The sequence below is a fragment of the Pinus tabuliformis genome, chromosome 1_2, assembly GCF_031772625.1.
Source record: "Pinus tabuliformis cultivar Carrire ecotype Pingquan chromosome 1_2, CPIR1, whole genome shotgun sequence".
NCBI classification, from domain to species: domain Eukaryota; kingdom Viridiplantae; phylum Streptophyta; class Pinopsida; order Pinales; family Pinaceae; genus Pinus; species Pinus tabuliformis.
The window spans coordinates 482,961,432-482,978,766 of NC_142298.1; positions in this window are offsets into that span (position 1 = coordinate 482,961,432).

Here is a 17,335-nt window from a genome sequence, read left to right on the forward strand (position 1 = left end):
ATTTTATACCTGGGGGCATGCAAACCTTTTGGAGTGCAAGCAAGGGGCGGCTATTTATTTTTTTAAATTTTTAGGTCCTCCCTTTAAACCCGTAGGCTAACCCTTTAAACTCGTAGGATTAGTCGTTTCCTAACTTGCATAACAAAAGGATGCGGGGCAAATCTTTGTAAGGCGCAAGCTCCATAAAAAATGGCATCTTATATGAGACATTCTTATCATATGATTGGATAATCGAGCAGTTTTAGCACATAGTTCATGCTCGTTAAAAAATAAACATAAGACCGAGCAAGTGTTTCAATCCGCGTTTAAGCTCGTTAAAAAATGAACTATCCTCCGGTAAATAACCACCGTGAATGTAACATTATCAGCCATTAAAGCCTTGGTCGTGTTTGCACCATCACCTCCACTTTTCCATTGGCCGATCATTCACCTCCATTTGATTGTTTACCCATTTTGAGGAACAGCTGCGAAGAGTGATTTCACTAGTCATCCTTGTGACACTGTCGTGCTTGGAAAATTCCAACCCTTACCTGGAATCAACTGCTACCCATTTTATCACTCGTTCCTCAAAAGATGAGTCTTCTTTAAGCTCTTTTCATCTGACTCTAAAACATGAAAAGATTGTCGAGTTTTGGCCTTCCAGCTCGTTAAAGCGACTGGAAGTGCTATCCCTCCTCTAGATTTTAATCTTTTTGGACCTGAGGGATTATTGCACAAAAAGATCGAGCGCTTGTTTTGTTCGGCTCGTTAAAACTATCGAAAATTCATCCCTTCTGTATTATTTTATACTTTTTCGGACTTAAGGGATTAGATGACGAAAAAGGAATTCCGGAGTTAACTTTACGTACCTTTTCAGACTCTCTAAAAATGAAAAGGACTGAGTTATCTTTGTCGTTAGACTCGTTAAAAACATTAATAGCGACAAACTTGTCTTTAGACGAGAACGAGTTTCACTATCGCTAGGCTTGTTAAAACATAGCGATGGGTTTGCTTGAAGGGCAAATTATAGAACAAGCATATGTTATCCTCCTCAAGCTTGACAAAAATAAAGAGGTACTGGTCAGCAATGACTGGGGAAAAATTGGGAAGAAACTCAAAGAATCTTTGTTAGTAGCAAGTCGCTCTTGAACATGACACTTCCACTCCGTGCCTGAGTCGGGTTGGGTTGTTTCATTCACCGGTCACATCACCATGGTCTCACCATACCATCCACATTTGGGGTAAATGCTACCGATCCATCACATAAGTGTCGCCGACATGTTCAAGAGAAGTCATCCAGAGAAGTCACCTGTGTCCCATCCACTGCCATACATTATACTTCATTCTTTCATGAACGCCACCCTGAACCGTATATCATCAGATTGTTTTCACCTCCATCAAAATCATTTGCTCCGTTCCGTGTCATTGATGTGGGATTCATCAAGGCCCTCCTTTGATAGATCGCTTCTTGTCGACATCAGCTCATTATCCAAGAAGTTGATCTAGGAACACCCCATTCAGTACTTTGAAGCTTGCATGCCTCAATGGCAAGTTTCTCACTTCCGGCGAAAGGTATACATCAATAACCTTCGACCGAAAGATTTTGCGTGGTGTTCGACGCCAAGTCCTTTATTCACACCACGTGAATTGTACTGCAGTACCTTGAGGGTCATCATCCTTATCGGTGATTCCTCTCGCGCTTGTTAACAGTTTACATCATTGACTGGTAATCAAGCAATGTCTTTCCATGTTCGACTTCAAAACATTTTTCACATGGATCGACTTGTACATCGAGTGAAGATCAGACGAGATTGAAGACCCCGGATCTAGTTTCATCCATCCGGGCTGCGATATATATTCAGGAAAAATAAAGACATTGACATGTACAACATTGCAGCACAGATAATCATCCTACCAAAGGCATGATGACTTCATCAAAATCATCAGTCTACCATCAGACGATTGTTTGTCCTATGTACATAAAAATGAATTTATAAAGCTGAGCATGGGAATGCCCACCTCAGCTAGATCATGAAAACAGTATGAAAATAATGTATTGTATTGTATCTTATTACAGGTCTCCTCCCAGCATTGAAAGAACTTTGAATCCTCCTAATAAAGCATTTCACCCGATAAACGACCTCATACTTTAGGGGGCAACTGTTATAGACATTTTTGTGCCTTACAGCTCTAAGCATGAAATGTCCATAATCCAAGGGATCCAAAGTCCCTAAAAGTGTTGTTCCTACCCCTAGAGGAACAAGGTCAACCAATGACAGCTTCTCCCAGAAGTTCTCCACCAAAAACTACTCAGAACTAGTCAAATCAGGATCAATTCAGATGCTCCACTAGCTGGCTGCGTTGCAAAGCACCCAAATACACTGGCTAGGTGCATTGCAACGCACTTGAATGCACTACCCAGGTGCGTTGAGCGGGAAATGACAAGTGGCAGAGTCATTCAACGAGGTGGAGAGACAATGGAAGCTTCCAGAATCTTCTCCAATGACACTTGCCTCACTGAATTCGACCAGTGATGAGTAAGAGGCTCTCAGTCTCCAAGTGGAAGCAAGAACTGACAGAGAGAAGCCACAAGTCAAAACATAAGCTGACTCATCCTCTCTGCTTACATCTATATATGGATCCCTCATCCCAGAGATCCAGAGGCTGGAATTTTGTACTTTGCAGAGAATTGTTGTTGGTTTTGAGATTGAGATTAGTGCATTGGGTGATTTATGCTTTGTTGGAGGTGAGGAAGGGATTCCTTTGCTGGGAGGTAGATGCTGGATCGGGACTCACTTGGTTGTATCTCCTCCTGGATCTTCTTGTTATATCAATAAAACTATTTGAGTTTCTCCTACATGCTTGTGTATCAATGATGTTTTGTTATATTTGCATGTTTAGCTTAAATCTGATCCTAAGCTAGTTATGAATGTAAATCTATGTCTTCTTGTAGTTTTCCTCTTCTGTGATCTTGCAGGAACTTGGTGAAGCTGGGCAAGCGAGGGAGAAGGTAGCTGGAAGCCGTCAAATAGGAGAGCGATTGGATCAACAAACTAGCGCAAGACACAGGTTAGTTAATCCTTCCTCTTCGTTTACATTTCATAAAGAAGAATACGAAAGTAGTTTTCCTTGTTTGTTGCTAAGGCACTGTCACACCTTAGAGTGGGATAGGGGCGTTCTGAGTAGATACTTTTCCCAACAACATGGGGCCTATATCAATCTAGTAGTAATCAAGAAGAGGCTAATGCCTTATTGTAAGGAATCCTCATAGCCAAGGAATATATGATCCTATCTCTAAATATAGTTAGGGACTATATGGGAATTATCATAGCCATGATAGGAAAAGTGATTCCAATGGATAATAAGTTGGAAATTGTTATTTCTAGGGAGAAAAAGAAGGCAATATCCTCTGTCCATGCCAAAAGGTGTCTTGATTCGATTTTAGATCAATGGGCTTACATATCCATGGAACTAGAGCTTGTTATCCTTATGAAAAATTGGGTAGAAACGTATGTATTATCCCCTAATGTATCCCCTTAGATTGACATTTATTTCCATCAACCTTAATATCACATGAGTATACAGTGAGATCATCATTCTCTTTGATTCAATATGGGAGTTTAGATTACAAATTACAATACTAATGATGTGTGATCATTTATCCATGATTTAGGTTTAAAGAACTCAGAAGAATAGTGTGGTTTCATTATGGGACTATGGTGAGAGTAGGAAATCAAATTGGTCACCCAAGTGGCCTCATTCCAACAAGGATCAAATCTTTATTTTGTTTAAAATTCTACTTGGGCTATCTGTCGTGCTAGCTTATATAATAAGCTTCCTTTCAAGAATAATTTACAAATGGCTCCTTTTTCGGTTCCAATTCTAAAATTGAAACCTCTTGTTCAAGTGGCTTCTAGGCTCGCCCTAACATTGATAGTTTGGATTATGGAGCTTTATTTGGGCTAGAAAATTCTAAAAAGGATGGAATTAAGGAGATTTGGAACAAGAGACTAGTAGTATCCATAAGATTGATCTCTAGATTTACCCTTATGTGTCCACATTTTCTAGGAATCGTGTAGAGGTAAAACATTTAAGGTGAAAAATGAAAAAATAGAAACCTAACAGGTGCATGTACTAGGTGACAAATCTCTAATGATTGACAATAAAGAAATATGTAAATCTACATTTGAGTTTGTTTCTTTTGTAAATGGACTTATTATACCTTCAAACACAAATTGCATTATTTGTTAAGTTATGGTATGTTCTATGCTTATAATAGTTTACTTTTTTTTCTTATTATATTCCACAGATTAGCAATCACATGTACATAAAGTAAAGTGTAGATAGAACATTAAACGATCGATAGAAAACAAGCCAAGACAAGAGACACAAGATGTGGCGGCTAGACAGGGACAAACCCCACAATGTGTGGGGAAACGCTTTGATCAAATCTTCTTTTATCTTAAATAATTCAGCAGAGAGAAATAGTACAACAAATCTGATTTATATCAGCAATAGCAAACCCTAGATTAGTAGCATCAGCATTAGTGATTTCATCATCAAAACTAGGGCAGTAGATATCTCACAAACCGACCGTCGGATCAGCTTGATTACACCACCAAAAGTTGAAGCCTTCAGAGGAGGTTCAGATGGACCTACAGTGCAGTTTAGATGCAGAGATCTTCTGTTCCACGTAGGTCAAACTTCACTTCTGCAGTTGCAGCTTCAATTTCAACAACTTCCTTCAAACTAGGGCAGTCGATATCTCACAAACCGTCTGTCAGATCAACTTGATTCCACCACCAAAATTTGCAGCCTTCAAAGGAGGTTCAAATGAACCTACAACGCAGATCAGAAGAGGAGGTTTGATCATCCACGCTAGTCAAAGTTTGGATCTGCAGTTGCAGCTTTAGTTTCAGCAACTTCCTGCTTCACATGTGTGAGAGAGAGACCATTTTCTACGCAGTAGAGAAGAGACTCTTTTCTGCGCAGTAGAGAGAGAGAGAGATGTGATGAGATGAGTGAGTGAAAATGAGGAAAATTCCTCCTGTATTTATACACAACTGTTGATGTTTGAATAGATGCAACTGTTGGGCTTCTGAGCCTACATGAGTTGTAGGTCGGCTTGATAATAATTCCATAATCAAAATAAATTCATATCTCCATGAATACTTATTGGAATCGGATGATATTTAGATCAATCCTACACCTCTCGATGAGAGGAATATAATGAACATATTATCAGCCATGAATAAGATGACTCACATGAAGTTTGGCCCTAGTTTCCAATTTTAACACTCCCTCTCAACTAGGGAGAACTTCATCTGTAATCTGTCTGTCAGTCGCTACTATTCATCCATCAAATGCACTGCCCTGTACAACCTGGACCTTGCCCTGATCTGCTCTATTCTATCTGTTCTGCTTTGTCTTGTTCTGCCCTGTACTAATCTCTACGACTCTGCTCTGTTATGCTCTGCTCTGCTTTGTTCTATTCTGCTCTGCTTTTGTCCAAATTATGAATAAGAATAAATGATCAAGGATGTATCATACTGACTCAAAGTCAGTCTCAGAGTAGGTACCACTAGTCCCAGACCAGTCTCAACCAACCCGAAGTCATCGTCATAGTGAGTACAACTCCTACCACTGGTCCTAGACTAGTAACAAACTCCACTGACTCAAAGTTAGTCTCAGAGTGCGTACCACTGGTCCTAGACCAGTAACAACTAAACCGAAGTTAGTGTCATAGAATGTACCATTCCTACCACTAGTCCTAGACCAGTATCATTGATCCCAAATCAATGGAGGTCATCCTAGCATAGGGAGTATGGTAGATACAAAGATGCGTCCATCAGTACTACTATGGTCCCTAACTTCATTTCCCTGCTCATTTATCAGATGAGAGGTACCTCCCATGAGTCCCAAACTGCATGGGTAGGATGTCTCGACAAGAGAAATTAATCAATCCCGTCCTCATAGGATAACACATCAATCTTGCTACAATCGCCATGGAGAACACATCAATCTAGGCCTCACAAGAGAACACATCAATCCTGCTACAATCGCCATGGAGAACACATCAATCTAGGCCTCACAGGAGAACACATCAATCCTGCTACAATCGCCATGGAGAACACATCAATCCAGGCCTCACAGGAGAACACATTAATCCTACTACAATTTCGCCAGGGGGTGTACATGTATACCACCAGGGGATAGTGAATCATCCTGTGGTCATATGCTACTCCAAGAAGTACCCCGCACCCCCCTGGAGCTCCCAGAGCTCAATGCATCATACAGGACCCTCATTGGAGGGTCTTTGAACAACTCCAAGTTGTTCTTGGAAAGTCAAGAATTTTACTTTCCCAAGGGGCTTTGTTAGAATGTCAACGACCTATTCATCTATATCGATATGTTGGAGCCTTATAGCTCCCCGCTGCACCATATCTCGAATATAGTGGTACCTGATATCGATATGCTTGGAGCGATAATGAAATGCAGGATTCTCTGACAAATGAATCCCACTCTGGTTGTCACAAAGGATCATGGTGGTATCCAATGTAAATCTAAATAGCTCACTAAATATTTCGCAACCAGACTGCCTCACAGGAGGCCATGCTAGCAGCATTATACTCTGCTTCAGTGGTGATCAAGGCCACTGACTTCTGCTTCCTACTCATCTAGGATATTGAAGCAGATCCCAAGGAGAAACAACACCTGGAAGTGCTCTTACAGTCCTCCACATTGCCTGCCCAATCAGCATCTGTGTATCCAAATAGTCTCACATCTCCAGCAATGTATCTTAGCCCATAATTGATTGTGCCACGAAGATATATCAACAGATTCTTGGCACCAATCCAATGTATGTGGTGGGGTTCAACCATATGTTGACTCAACGTGTTGACTGCGAAGCATATATCTAGACGGGAGTTCACTAAGAACATTAATGCTCCGACGAGTTACCGATACTCGGTAGCATTTCATAAAACAGGTCTAGTAGCACTACCACTTAACTTCTTGAAGTCAAGCTCCATCAGGGTAGTTACAGGCTTGCATTCCACCATATCGAATCTTTCCAATATCTTCACCACCTATTTTCCTTGAGATAGGAAATTTTCCCCTAGCTTTTGCCACACTTCAAGTCCTAGGAAATAGTGCATCAGCTCTAGGTCCTTCATTTCAAATTCAGAAGCCAAATCCCTCTTACATTTGAGAATGAGAGGGTCTGCACCTGTTAGAAAGAGGTCATCCACATACAACACCAGTATGAGAGGTTTGTCATCTTCAACCTTAAAGTAAAGGTTAGGATCGGCTTCACTCCTAGTGAACCCCAGCTTCATCAAGTAGCTGTCGATCGTCTCAGACCATGTTCGGGGTGCTTGCTTCAGCCCATAGAGAGCCTTCTTCAACCTACATAAATGAGATTTGTCAGGCCAGGCAGTAACTCCAATTGGCAGTAAAACTGATTCGATTTATTTCATTAGGTATGTTATTGTTATATACAAGGGGTGTGACTGCTCAGTTCATCTCCTGATGACTGTTCACATTCCTAATTTAATTATTTACATAAATTCACCCAATCGCAGAGGATTAGGTGTCAACATTCCCCCCCTTAATATGAAGGGATGTTGGTGAGTCCAAGCATCGTTCTGAATCTTTCAAGATTTTCTCTTCCAAGCGCTTTGGTGAAGATGTCTGCATTTTGCTCATTTGTGGAACAATGACGGAGATGGATTGTTTTGGCCTCAACATGATGTCGGATCAGATGATATTTAGTATTGATGTGCTTTGTACGATCATGGAACTTTGGGTTCTTGGCCAAATTTACTGTAGAGGTGTTGTCAATCATGAGCGGAGTTGATTGTACTTGTTTTACCTGCAAATCTTCAAGAATTTTCCTAGCCACACAATTTCTTTTGTTGCTTCAGCTGCTGCCACGTATTCTGCTTCTGTTGTGGAATCTGTTGGAACTGATTGTTTGCGTGATCTCCAGGAGACAACTCCTAATCCAAGACTCATAGCATATTCTGAAGTAGATACCCCAGTTTCTTTGTCTCCATCGAAGTCTGAATCAAAGTATCCAATCAAACTGAAGTCATCCACCTGTGTGTACTTGATTCCAAAGTCTTGAGTTCCCTTCAAGTACTTTAGAACTCTTTTTGCAGCATATCAATGTCCCTCACAAGGCTTTTGCATAAACCTGGAGAGGATTCCAATAGCAAATGAAATGTCTGGTTTGGTAGTAGTAAGGTAGTTGAGACTTCCTACAAGCTGTCTATACTTTGTTGCATCCTCAAATTCCTTTCCTTCAATAGATGTGAGCTTTAAGTTTTGTTCCATTGGAGTAGTAAGAGGATTGCACTCTGTCATGCCAAATTTTTTTAACAAATCTCCAATTTATTTCTTTTGAGAAAGAAATATGGATTTTGGATGTTGGGTTACTTCAATGCCAAGATAGTAATGAACATAGCCCAAGTCAGTCATTTCAAAACTTTTCCCCAATTCCTTCTTTATGGATGTAATGTAGCTTTCATTGTTCCCTGTCATTAAAAGATCATCTACATATACCACAAGATATACAACTGTTTTGCCAACTTTCTTGACAAATAAAGTTGCATCATCAAGATCAAAATGATTGAAGTTGAGTTTTAGAAGATGCTTCGTTAGTTTTTCATACCAGGCTCGCAGTGCTTGTTTGAGGCCATAGAAGGACTTCACAAGTTTGCATACTTTATGTTCATGTCCTTTCACAGCAAATCCTTCAGGCTGGGACATAAAAACATTCTCTTTGATATCTCCATTCAAGAAAGCAGTTTTTACATCCATTTGATGGACTTTCCAACCGTTCTGAGCTGCTAGTGCAAAGAGTGTTCAGATGGTGGCCCATTTTGTTGTGGGGGCAAAAGTCTCCTCATAATCGACCCCTTCTTTCTGTGCAAAACCTTTTGCCACAAGCCTAGCTTTGTGCTTGTCAAGTGAGCCATCAGCTTTGTACTTGTTCTTGTAAACCCACTTGCAGCCAATTGGTTTGGTTCCAAATGGAGGATCAACCAGCTTCCAAGTGTCGTTCTTTATGAGGGCATCATACTCCTTTTGCATCGCTTCTTTCCATTCATCATGAGAAGCAGCTTCTTTAAAGGAAGTTGGTTCAAAGTCTGTAGACAAGTTAAATTCACAATCATAAGAAAAATCCATATCAACAGGTGAATTAGAGTCATCTACATCACCTCCATTTCGTCGGTTTGAATTTCTGGTTCCTATTTTTCCAATTTCATCAGGATGAACACTTTCAAGTGTCTTTGTCAGCCACTTTGGGGGACCTTTCAGAGATGGTCTAGGCTGCTATGTTGATTGAGTTGGGACTGAATCAAGATTGAGTCTCTCAATTCTATCAATTACATCACTTAAAGCATCATCCGTTGTTGGAGTTTCATGCGGGGGAGAGTGTTCTTCAGAAGAAGATTCCACATGTTGATCTAGAATAGGAATCCGCCCTTCAAGATGTGGAATCTGATTATAAAATTCTTGAAATGATTTCGTTTTTGCGAATCTATCCAAGCGATCAAGTTTCCGCTCAACAACATTGTCAGATTTGGATGATTCAAGAAAAATTACATCTCTAGATACAACAAACTTTTTATTTACTTCATCATAGAGACTGTATGCTTTGGAGTTGTTTGAATACCCCAGGAAGATACACTTACGACTTCTAGCACCAAGTTTGTTTCTATGTACCTTTGGTATCAAAGCATAACAGGTGGAACCAAAAACCCTGAGATGTTTTACCGAAGGAACATGTCCATACCACAATTCATAAGGAGTCTTGTTTCTTATAGCATTAGATGGACATCTATTCTTTATATATGAAGCACATAGAACAACATTAGCCCAAAACATTATCTTTACATTTTTGAAGAAAAACATGGATCGTACCATATTCAAGATTGTTCTATTCATTCTTTCAGCTACACCATTCTGTTGGGGATTATAAGGCATAGTTGTTTGATGTTTGATCCCATGTTGGCGAAGATAGTTTTCAAATTCCTTTGATGTATATTCTTTTCCATTATCAGTGCGAATAGACCCAATATGAGATTGTGCATCATTTTCAATCCATTTATGAAAATTCTTGAATGTTTGGAAAGCACCAGATTTGTTCTTTAGTAAATAAACCCAACACATTCTGGTGTAGTCATCAATAAATGTCATGATATATTTATTTCCATTTGCAGAAGGAACAGGCATTGGAACACATAAATCTGAATGAATAAGTTCAAGCTTCCTATGTGCTCTTGAATGTGAATCATGAAAAGATTGTTTGCTATGCTTTCCTAGAATGCAAGCATCACATTGCTTAAGTTTTCTAGGAATTGTAGGAAAACTAGCAACACCATTTTTCTTCAATAAGCGGAGACTGTCATAGTTTAAATGTCCAAATCTAGCATGCCATAATAAACTTGATGGAAGTGTACCTTCTTCATGATGAGAAATATATGAGAAATGTTGTGCATGAGCAGAGGTTCCTTGCAGTTTGAGAAGCCTTTCTTCTTCTATTACCCTCAGGACAAGTGAGTGGTCAGATGCTTTTCTTACCTCAAGCTTGCCATCAAACATATGAATGGAGTGACCTTGCTGGCAGATGTGGACCAAGGACAACAAGTTTCTTTTGAGCTGTGGGAGATATAGAACATGATCCAGAAGAAAGTCTAGAAGACCAGGCAGTTTAAGCCTGATTGTGCCAAGCCCTGATGGCTTGACTTTTGATTGATCTGCAAAGTATACTGCTCCATCAACATTGTCAGTGAAATCTTCAAAAAAATCTTTTCTATGAGTCATGTGACATGTTGCTCCTGAATCAACCAACCAATCATTTTTCCAAGAAGCAAGTGAAGCATTAAACAAATCTTCATTTACTCCAATGTTACATTGTGCCTCAATATAGTGAGCGGATTCAGGTGCTTTACCTTTGTCTGTATCATCAATTTTACCTTTCTGTTGGTTTCTTTTCTGCTCAATTTTGTCCCATGGTAGCTTGCATGTAGAGGCATCGTGTGATCCATTTCTTTTGCAGCGAATGCAGTGCAGATCTGCCTTTTCTCCTTGAGAATGTCTGCCCCCCTGCCTCTGAAATATCTTCCTCTTCCTCTTCGTCCACCTCTTCCTCTTGTAGAATCTTGAGCAAGATGCTTTTCTTTATGAGCAAGGCACATAGTCTCTTCAGAAGACTCAGGGGTTGTCTTCTTTCCAAAAGCTTTCTCTCTTTCAGCAAACTTTTTGACAAGAGAGTCAAAGGTTATATCTTTGAGATTTCCATTTGCTTGCAAAGACTCAAGATAATTGGAGTAAGTAGGATAAAGTGCCTTGAAAAAAGCAAGAAGAGGGATATCCAGCTCAACCTTAGTGGATTTGATATCATGCATTATAGACTTTACTTCAGATGCAAGAGCAAGAGGATCATTATTTTGCAGTTCAAGAGTGAAGAGTTTAATCATGAGTTTGACAACTTCAAGTGCAGAATGTGAGTCATAGAGTTCTTTCAGCTTTTGTAGAGCTTCAAAGGCAGTTGAATATGACGAAATATGGCAACTCACCTCTTCATTTACAGATGTTGCGATTAATGCATAAGCTTTGCTGTTCTTGTTTTCCCAAATGACGAGCTCTTTGTCTGAGGTAGGTTGTACTGGGTCATTGTCTCCTTCTTCGACACACACTCCTTTCCACAACTCATTGAAGATGAGGGTGTGTTTTATCATCCGGGACCATTCAAGATAGTTCTCCTTGCCAGTGAGAACTATTCCTACCATTGAGATGATTGAATGCATTTTGTAAGAAAAAATTACTTCTGTTGATAGAAAACAATATATATGTTATACCTTCCACTTCTCAAATATATATGCTATACCTTCCATATACCATATAACATATCGCCATAAAAAACTTAATGAATTTCAGGTTCACTTTTATTCCATTCAAAATAATATATTATCACTCCATATAATATATTATTATTCTTACACACATGAAATATCGCACCAATCTGAACAGTAATTTAAAACTGCGCTGGTATCCAAACAAAATCACCAGATACCATATACCATGGCTTGTAATGGACTTATTTCAGGCAGCATTCAGACTTATATAACCAGCGTTGAAAACTTATTTGAAACAACAGCTTCAAAAATGTATTTCAGGCAGCATTCGGACTTATATAACCAGCGTTGAAAACTTATGGGATCTTAGCCTCTAAGATTGGATTAGTAATTATGGAGAATACCTCTGCGTATGATGTAGAATATAATCAAAGAATTCAGGAATTAGTCGATAAAGTAAAATTGGCTATGCAAAAGTTAGAGAACTCTTCCTTCTTTCGAGATATTATGAAACAGATGCGATACTCGGAACTGGTCGCACAAATAAAAGGGTAATAGTCGCAGACCCACAGTATTCACAATTGGTTCTATACCATTGGAAGGATGGAGCGTGAACCCGAGTGCCAAGAAGTGGAAATATGCCACACGCATTTAGCATTTGCTATTTTATGAAGAGACCTGGGCTCATCACACTTCCGCTTAGTCTCACACACCATTCAGTATCTGAATACACAGTCAATTCAAGCGTTCAATGTAACACCACACAGTCAATTCAAGCGTTCATATCACACCGCATACCAATCGATCTGGACAATCAATTCAAGAGTTCATATCACACCGCATACCAATCGATTTGGACGTTAATCGCTCTGGACAGAGGCATTCTTCAAAAAACGCAGACGCACCAAGTAATCATTCACCAAAGTAATCCTTCAGAGGACAGAGGCATTGAGGCTATTCACAAAGACAGAGGCGTTGAGGCGTTGAGGCGTTGAGGCTATTTAGGATGACAACGCTATTCACAAAAAAAAATTAACGTATAGCGCTTCTGTCTGGACAGTATGGACAGATGCATTATGAGGCAGCGCTGGAAAAGAATATGGCAGAGGCAGGTTATGTCAGGACAGTGGAGAATATGGCAGAGCAGTGCTGGAAGGTAACTCAAGACAGGACAGAGGAGTTACAGGAGCATAATAGCTAAAACAAGGAGTTGGCTCTAATACCATGTCAGGCCAGGCAGTAACTCCAATTGGCATAAAACTGATCCTATTTATTTCATTAGGTATGCTATTGTTATATACAAAGGGTGTGACTGCTCAGTTCATCTCCTGATGACTGTTCACATTCCTAATTTAACTATTTACATAAATTCACCCAATCGCAGAGGATTAGGTGTCAACAAGATTTTTTTATCATAAATCTCAAATCCTTTGGGTTGCTCCACATAGACCTCTTCTTTGATTGAACCATGCAAGAACGCGGTCTTAACATCCATCTGATGTAGGCTCCATCCTTGTGAAGCGGCAAGGGCTAGGATCGAGCAGATGGTCGTATATCTGGCAACAGGTGAAAATATCTCATCATAGTATATACCTTCCTTTTGGGAGAAACCACGAGCAACAAAATGAGCCTTATACTTTTCCGTACTACCATCTGCTGCATGCTTTATCTTGTAAAGCCATTTGGAAGTAACAATTGTCTTGTCCTAGGGTCTAGGAACTACTTCCCAGACATCATTCTTCATAATAGACTCATATTCTTTGGTCATAGCATCCTTCCATACTTGATGCTTGACGGCATCTGAGAATGATGAAGGTTCATTTTGTATGATCGTGCTCATGATGGTCAAGTATCCCTGATACCTGTTAGGTTTCTTACTTTCACGAAAGGTTCCTCGGGGTGCAGCATATCCTTCAGCATCATCAAGTAGCCCCCTAAGCCATGAAGGCCTCTTCCTAGAAGAGGAAGGCTCATGTGGAGGAGGATCAATCAGATCCATGGGTTCTTCTACATCAGGCATTGATTCATCATCCTTTTCTTTCGGTTCCCTGGTGTCATCTTCTTGAGAGCTCCTCAAAGTTGGAAGATTGTCCACCTTGTTGAGAGCCATATCTTCATCAAAGGTGACATCATGACTAATCACGACTTCCCTTTGACTGGCTACATAGATTCTATAGCCTTTAGTATTTTCACCATAGCCCATGAAAATTCCCTTCTTTCCAGATGCACCCAATTTATTTCTTTTCTCTTTCGGCACATGAAAATATACAGGGCTTCCAAAAATTCTAAAATGAGAAACATCAGGTTTCTTACCGGTGAACATTTCTTCAAGAGTCTTGGAACCCAATGCTTGGTGAGGGCATCAATTTTGTACATATATGGCGGTGTTTGTAGCTCCAGCCCATAGAAACTTCGGAAGTCTTTGATCATGTAGCATGGCCCAGACAACTTCCATAATCGTGTGGTTCTTCCTTTCCACCACACCATTCTGTTCAGGAGTATATGGTGTAGTAGTCTCCCTCTTGATGTCAGCCTCAGATATGTTTGAGTGAACTAGTTATAATATATCGGAGGTCTTGCTTTGACTTGAGGGGAATGGTCCCCTTTTAAGATTTCCTTCGGCACATCCCGGACATACACCCTCTTTCTCTACTTGGAATTCGGGCATCCCTGTTACCATCTGTCTTACATCGGGTAGAGCTTTGTAATGAAGGTGGGCAAACCTCCGATGCCAAAGTTCAGACTAAAGAGTTGTGTCACAAGACATGACACCTAGCGGACTTCCACCGACCTGATATAAAGAATCAACTCGAAACCCAAGAGTGAAAGCATCTTTAACATTATTTTTCCATATATGTACCTTGCCATCACTGAAGGTTGCCTTGTAGCCTTTGTCTTCCATTGCCGAGATGGATACCAGGTTCTTTTTTAGATCAAGTACATATAATACATCTTGTAAGTGGATCATATTAGCTTGATTCAATTTGAGAGAAATATTGCCTACACCTTTCACGGGGTATTTCATGTCATCTCCAAGGAAAATTTAGTTTCTTTCTATACCAGATTATGGAGTACTTCTTTGCAACCAATGAAGTCTCTCGAGGCACCACTATCAATGAGCCAAATTCCCATTGAGTCTGAAGGAGCAGAGGTAGATAGGGCAGCTGGTAGATAATATTCAGCCTGCTTATTGTCAACAGTGTTAGATTCATACCTAGAATTTCTAGCCTTCTTGAATGGTTGTCCTCTTCCTTGATTTCCAGCACTTCGTTTACCTCTGCTATTAGATTTGCCATTCCTTTGATTGCCATGGGAGGGATTTTGATCATCGTATCGGTGAGAGTCCTTTCTATCAAGGCATTCCCTTACATAGTGACCTGCTTTATTGCAAATGTAACATCATCCTTTCTTCCACCCTTAGGTCCAGCCTTTATTTTTGATTTAGACCCGAAATTATTTCTTTTCTTAGCATGAGAAGAAAAAGCAGCAGGAGGACCTTTAGGCAAGGGCATTTCTTGGTCTTCTACCCTTGTTTCTTCTTGAATGCATCTAGCCATTAATTCCTCGAAACTAGGAATTACATTATTGTTCAGAAGAGTAGTCCTGAACACGCACCATTCGGATGGTAATCCTCCAAGAGTTGTGAGTGCCATTTCCCTGTCAGTAATAGTTTCCCCAATATATAGGAGATCATTCTTTACCCTTCTTGATTTCCCTCAGCTTATTTCTAAGAAACAAAACTTGATTCGCATCATTGACTTTAAATAAACTCACTAGTCTATCGTAGATTTCCTTGGAGGTTTCCAGTTCAGAGATGTAGGCCACCAAGTGCTTGTCGATAGAGTCCTGGATGATCTTCTTTCTTTTGACTTCTCCATTTTTCCATTTGTTCCAGGCAGCAGTGTATGCATTTGATGGAGACTCAAAAATATTTCCTCTTACATGGTCTAGTACTCCTTGATATTCTAGGGTTAGATCGATAGACATCTTCCATCCGTGATAGTCAGCTTTCTCATGGAGCTTGTCTTTAGCAGGAAAGAGTGTTGAGGACCCCATAGTTCTTTTAGGATAGCCTTTCCAATCTTCTCTTCGGTGATTTCTCTTGCTTTTGCTCGGGCTTTGTCTTCACCTCAGCTCTGATACCATGTTAATTTATGGTATGTTCTATGCTTATAACAATTTACTTCTTTTGCTTATTATATTCCACAGATTAGCAATCATATGTACATAAAGTAAAGTGCAGATAGAACATTAAACGATCGACAGAAAACAAGCCAAGACAAGAAACACAAGATGTGGCTTCTAGCCAGGGACAAACCCCACAATGTGTGGGGAAACCCTTTGATCAAATCTTATTTTATCTTCAATAATTTAGTAGAGAGAAATACTACAACAAATCTGATTTATATCAGCAATAGCAAACCCTAGATCAGCAGCATCAGCATTAGCGGCTTCATCATCAAAACTAGGGCAGTTGATATCTCACAAACCAACCATCGGATTGGCTTGATTCCACCACCAAAAGTTGCAACCTTCAAAGGAGGTTCAAATGAACCTACAACACAGTTCAGATGAGGAGATCTTCTGGTCCATGCAGGTCAAACTTCACTTCTGCAGCTGCAGCTTCAGTTTCAGCAGCTTCTTTCAAACTAGGGCCTTGGATATCTCACAAACCGTCCGTCAGATTGACTTGATTCCACCACCAAAAGTTGTAGCCTTCAGAGGAGGTTTAGATGAACCTACAATGTAGATCAGAAGAGGAGGTTTGATGGTCCACGCTGGTCAAATTTTGGATCTGCAGTTGCAGCTTCAGTTTCAGCAGCTTCCAGCTTCACATGTGTGAGAGAGAGACCCTTTTCTGCGCAGTAGAGAAGAGACTCTTTTCTGCGCAGTAGAGAGAGAGAGATGTGATGAGATGAGTGAGTGCAAATGAGGAAAAGTCCTCCTGTATTTATACACAACTATTGATGCTTGAATAGATGCGACTATTGGGCTTTTAAGCTTACATGAGTTGTAGGTCGGCTTGATAATAATTCCATAATCAAAATAAATTCATATCTCCATTAATACTTATCGGAATCGAATGATCTTTAGATCAATCCTACACCTCTCGACGAGAGGAATCTAATGAACATATTATCAGCCATGAATAAGTTGACCCACATGAAGTTTGGCCCTAGTTTCCAATTTTAACATTATTACACCTTCTAAAGGGTGCATTGTTGATAGGAATACATCAATGACATGACTAAGGAGTTAACTGGTGGTGATCCATATTTGTCTCTTCGGAAATGTAAATAGGAGACATGATTCATATGATTTTTACTAGGAAGGAAGCTAAATTTTTTATTTTTCTTATCAACTCAACCATGGACCTTGACCCTGAGAGTGTCAAGAGAATTGAACCCGTGACATCTCAATAACAAAGGTTCTTTAATGACTCGAACTCTACCAATTGAGTTAAACCTGAGGGCTACTAAGAAGGAAAC